This window comes from Callionymus lyra, chromosome 1 (genome assembly GCF_982586985.1).
Source record: "Callionymus lyra chromosome 1, fCalLyr1.hap1.1, whole genome shotgun sequence".
Lineage (NCBI taxonomy): Eukaryota > Metazoa > Chordata > Actinopteri > Syngnathiformes > Callionymidae > Callionymus > Callionymus lyra.
Genome location: NC_141818.1, coordinates 41,921,414 through 41,927,413, shown reverse-complemented (window position 1 = coordinate 41,927,413; position 6,000 = coordinate 41,921,414).

Here is a 6,000-nt window from a genome sequence, read left to right as displayed (position 1 = left end):
AACCTTGTAGGGCATCGTCATTTTCACTAGTTCACAGATTGTTAAAGTAAATTTGACTTAAACGAGTGTCTTGACGTGTCAAGAATCACCGGCTCTTGTTACATCAGAGGAAAAAAAATAGTGATGAAGCTTCATGAAACCGTGTCATTATTTTCAGAGTCCACTAGATGGCGGTCTCTGCACCATTTTCCTTTGTTGTGAACAACTGTTCTAATGAAACATCACATTATTTTTAAACTGATGGCACCACCTACTGACCTCTGAACAACATGACACTGCTTCATGAAGCAGTGTCATTATTTTCAGAGTCCACTAGATGGCGGTCTCTGCACCATTTTCCTTTGTTGTGAACAACTGTTCTAATGAAACGTCACATTTTTAAACTGATGGCGCCACCTACTGACCTCTGAACAACATGACACTGCTTCATGAAGCAGTGTCATTATTTTCAGAGTCCACTAGATGGCGGTCTCTGCGCTATTTCTTTGTTTTGAACAACTGTTCTAATGAAACATTTTAAACTGATGGCGCCACCTACTGACCTAACAACATGACACCGTTTCATGAAGCTTCATCCATCCGTCTCTAGAAAATGCCATCTTTTTCAAAATAAAACACCAATGAAATGTTATATAGTTTTTTCATAATAGTGTCACATCTTCAGAATGAATGTATTCTTTAGAGTTTTTCAAAAACAGGTCACCATTATCAAGGTATTAAAAAATGAAAAGATATTTCACAAGTTGAAATTAGGAGAGAAGAACCTTGAGAACACTCAACATCTCCTGTGTCCTTGAGTTACACCGACTCATCGATAACGATGGACTAAAGACACAAAAGAATGGTCATAATTCATTTTAAAATCAAACCTCATGTCTCTGTAATGGCTTCTACTTTTAACGCCCACTGTTTTACCGAGTGAAATACTGCATTCACTCGAGACATCAAATCATTCTGACTTCTTAAAAACCCCGTCTAAATTATTTTTCCTTTTACAACATCAGCAAACAAACCTTGCGCCTGGCAGTTCACTCCGAATGCGACAGCACTTCATTGTTCATCATTCAAGTGTGAACCGAAGCCAAATCATCTCCGGGGGAAGTGATAAAACATGCAAGTCGTAATCAATGTTCACCTAATATAAAACAGATTTATCTCCCTTTGCTCGGGGAGAGGGGGATGAAGTGCGTTTGCTCGACAATAAAGTGTGTTGTTAGAACCGCTGTAATGACTTCCTCAGCCTCGACTGTGCGATTGTGACACATTACCGTGTCTACGGGCAGGCGTAGGATTCGCACCGTCGCCCACTACATCGGTCCAGACCAGCGGGGATAATGACACGAATATTAGGAGGTACTGATGGATATCCTCACAGACGAGGGACAATGTTTGCTGATGACACCGGGATTAAGCAACAGGCTCCTCTCCATGCACTGCAGAACGTTTTAAGTCATCCTTTTTGTTCACATCTATCCATCTTTAAGATAAGATAAATGAAGATCAAGTTAAGGTGGAGGACATGCTGAGGTAAAACACAAATCTCAATTACACTAAGCTTAAAAAAAAAAACCACGGCAACAAATAGATTTTTAATGAGTCATTTTTATAAGCCTTTTATAAACATTCATAACTGATGAAATTGTTTTTAATGTAGAATAATTTTCTACAGGATCAGTTTAGTTCCAAGAAAAAAAAAGAAAAAAAAAAAGTTAAATTATTGTAAAATAAAAATCAAATGAAATAATTTGATAAAAAAAAAAAACATTTCTCAAAGTAATAAACCAAGAATTCAATAATAAAGGTTGAACGTTTTCAAAATGTCTGAAATTACTTGAATGAAATCCCACCTGAAGATCTGTTGGACTACCCGGGTGCACCGTAAGAGAGAACTAGCGCCCCCTTGTGGTCAAAGCCACAGCCATCCATCTCAATGAGCGGACAGCTCGTTCCATAGCAACAGACCTTCGTAGCAACAATCTCTTTGAATGCAGATAGCCTTGGAGGCCATTCTGATAGAAATCTTCAGCTTGAGAAACACGGAGCGAGTGGAATTGGAGTAGGTGTTGCTGAGAGAGTCGTTTGATGGTTGAACACAGTTTCACGTGAAGACGAAAGAGAGTAAATAACAATCAGGTTCATAAAGAGATGGAACAGGTCTATGGGGGGGGTCTCTTATATTGTGATTGGTTGGCTATTAAGTACTTAACTGAGGGATGACTTTGATTTACTTCTCGTATTTTTATTAAATTAATTTAGAAAAACAGTTTTTATCAGTCAGAAATTTGATTTTCGTTGTTAAGGTTGATCACAGTGCGGAGCTTCTGCAACACAACAAAGATGGCTTTGACGGGTTTAATCTTTATCAGGTTTTAATTTTTCCAATAAGATGAAGTCGTCCCTCGTTCATTACAGTATGTTCTTAAAAACCTCCATCGAAGAAAGAAAAAAAAAAAGGGAAATTAAAAATGAATTTGATTTAACATTTATTTCAACTTGCAAGTTAAACATTGAACATGCCGTCTCTCCACAACCCTTTCTGTAATGGTGACTTGTTAATGCTTTGCCGCCCAGCCGACCAATCACAGCACATAAAAGAATCACTTAAATAAATGAACTTTTCGTTGACCAATTGTGATGAATTACGTTATTATTTTGACATCATTTAATGGTCGCTGACAGAAGGGAACAGATCCTGAAGACTCGACTTATCTTTATAGCTCACTGGAGAAACAATTTATATTTATTCCTGTACTTCAATCAGTCCAAACCAGACCAACTTGACATTTAGACCGAAGTGCCACGACCAGCCGGAGTCTTCGTCGCCGGTGATTGAGGTCGTCACGAGCACCTGACGATCACAGCTAAACACTCGCTCCAGGAGCACTCGTCTGCCCGGGAGCAGCGATGGAAAACAAAAGGAGTGATATATGGGATGGCGGCGGACTACGAATCAGAAATGAACAGCACGTCAAGACGAAAGACACGAGTGGGTTGATATTCATGAAAGATACAATGGAATTGTGAGGAGAATGATAAGACAAAAGTAATGCGTTTGCACTGCATAGAAGTTAAAACCTTTGAGAGTGTAAAAAAAAAAAACCTTTTCAATTATGCATTAAAATGAATTATTTAGTTACAATTGGAAACATATAACGTGCATTTTAATAAGTACATTTTATTTTGGTAACATGGAGTGATCATGTAAAAAGTTTAAAGTATTTATTTACAGAAGTCTTGTCCTTCTCTTCACAGTTAAAAATAAATAATTAACTATTCATAATGTCATAATGGACATTAATGTGAAGCTGCTTAAGACCTTTATTTATTTAAAATGCATTTGTACTAGTTAAAGGATATTTATGTGAGACCCGGGAATGAGGCCGACCCAAATGCAGAGTGGAATCACCCATCAACAGGAAAAAAAAAACCCGCAGTTTAAACACAGGTTTATTCAGGGAACAACTAAATCAAAAAGTAAATGAAAGTTCCACGAAGAATTTTCCAAAACCAGTCAGTGTCCACGTCACAGTCGCACTTAAAGCGACAAACCGGCCGGAGAACAGACTAAGGAAGACTGAAAAACGGGTGTGGAGTCATAATAAACACGACAAAAAGCAGACACAGGCGCTAGGTGAACCAAGAACAACAATAACAAATCCAGAAAGTCCAACAGGAAGAGAATACAAAAGTGACGTACCATGTAGCGAGGAATCGTAATCTGGCGCCTGCTGCTGGGGAAAGGCGTGGCTTTATACTCTTCAGCTGATGCAGTAATTGCTGATGAGCTGCAGCTGTTGCAGCAACAGGCGCGGAAAGTAAAACTCTAACAAGTAGAACAAATCAGGAAGACATAACAATTTAGACTTTGAATGTCATTTATTTGAAATGTGAACATATTTAACGGTTTAGGTCGTATTTCGGTAGATTTTTATGCGATCATGGTTTTCAGTAGCACTAAAGTTTTCAGTAGCAAACCTGCGGTTCAACTGGCCAGCAGGGGGCGCCTATCGGAGATTTCCACAGGAGCAGACGCGTTGAAAAATAAATAATAAACAGAATCCTCATGATGTGACTGTAGAATGGTTTCCCCAGGAAACATGATGTTTTGATGAAACAATAACTTGCTTCACCAAAGTGGTTTGTGACTTTTGTGTTTGTGTGTTTGCTCCACAGCAATGTGATATTAATCCTCGACTTCTGTTTAGGCAACAGTAAACAGTCTTTTTGGAACACAAAGTTTGTGCCATTTATCAAATCGTGTCTTTGGAATGATAATGAAACAATCGTAAAATACCTCGAACAACGGTTTAATGGCAGAGATGTATCTTGTGTGTTGGCACACCCTTCATGAAGGAGGAGGCCGGTGCCAAGATGATGTGATCGCTGCTGCAAGAAAACCTGCCAAAGGAATATGATCCTGCCAAGCCATTAGTGATGATCCAAAACCACATTTAAGTGTGTGTGTGTGTGTGTGTGCAGAAGATGTATGGGGCTGATCCGAGCCCCTGCTGGGAAGCCCCGTCGCGTGAGATCTGACAGTTCATCGTTGATGTCTTTATAGTTGGGATGACAGAGTGTCTGGTGATAATAAAGAGAAAGTGCCCGAAAAAAAGTAAAGAGGGACTCGAACCACAAACCTTTCCGCTGCCAGAACAAAACACAAGCCACGGAACCATTGGACAGTAAACAAACACTGCGACCGAACAGAGATGCTCTGATGTTGGGATCTATCAGCAGATGTGTTTTCATATCGGAATAATTATAACGTTTTAACATCGTGAACACGCCAATATTTATGAAATAACTTGGAAAAATCTAACTTAAAATAGCTCTATATCAAGTCAAGTTCTTTTATTGTCAAATATGTATGTATTAAGACATACAGCGTAAATGAAATGGTGGTCCTCTCTGACCCACGATGCAAAACATGAATACGGTTGAAAGGACATTAATTAAGACATTCAAGAAAATAAATAACCAATAAAAAAATTATAATAATCAACAAATAAACAGAATATAAACAAAAAATAAAGTTAATGCACAGGTAGTTCAAGCAGAGGTGAGATTGATGGTAGGGCAACGATATATGCAGAATATGTTGTTCTATTTATATATTTAATTTAAAGGAGACACTACCATAGTAACTTAGCACCAATTACAAAACTAGTTTTTTCAGGTTACAAAATTAACAAACCCCCAAAAGTCTCATAAGTTCGTAACAGAACACGAGAAACTAAACCCATCAATCTCTAATATCAATGTCAAAGGACGGCTTTTCTATGAAGTGCTTTAGTCCCACATACACATGACATTACGTGTGTATGAAAGTAAGTAAGTAAGTAAGTAATATTTATTTATATAGCGCTTTTCGAGACCAGGGTCACAAAGCGCTTAAACAATCAAAACAATACTCAAAAAAGTACATACTTTAAAGATCAAGATAATACTGAGAACAACACAGGAGTTCCAGAAATTCAAGGAAAAGCCTGAACAAATAGAAACGTCTTAAGATGTTTCTTAAAGGAGTCAGTAGATCCATCAAGCGCAAAGAGAGAGGAAGATCGTTCCAAAGCTTAGGAGCAACAGCCTGAAAAGATTTCTCTCCTCTGGTCCTGAGCCGTGTGCGTGGAACCATCAGTAGATTCTGATCCACAGACCTCAGAGCCCGAGCTGGGGTGTAAGGCTGGATCAGATCAGTGATGTAAGGAGGACTATTAAGTTGCATTGACGTAACTACATATTCATACTCATAATCCACAATGTACACACAGGTAATTAAAGACTTGTAGTCGTAAAATATATATATTTTTTAAATGACGATATTTTTTCAAGTTTACAAATGCATCTGTCACAGGACACACGAAGACACACAAGCGTTCACACACTCTCACACCCTGATCAGCCTCTGTATGTTTTTGGATCGTGGGAGAGACTGTAGTACCCGGAGTTAGCCAATGGAGAACATACACACTCAACACAGAAAAGGTCACAAGTCGTCTC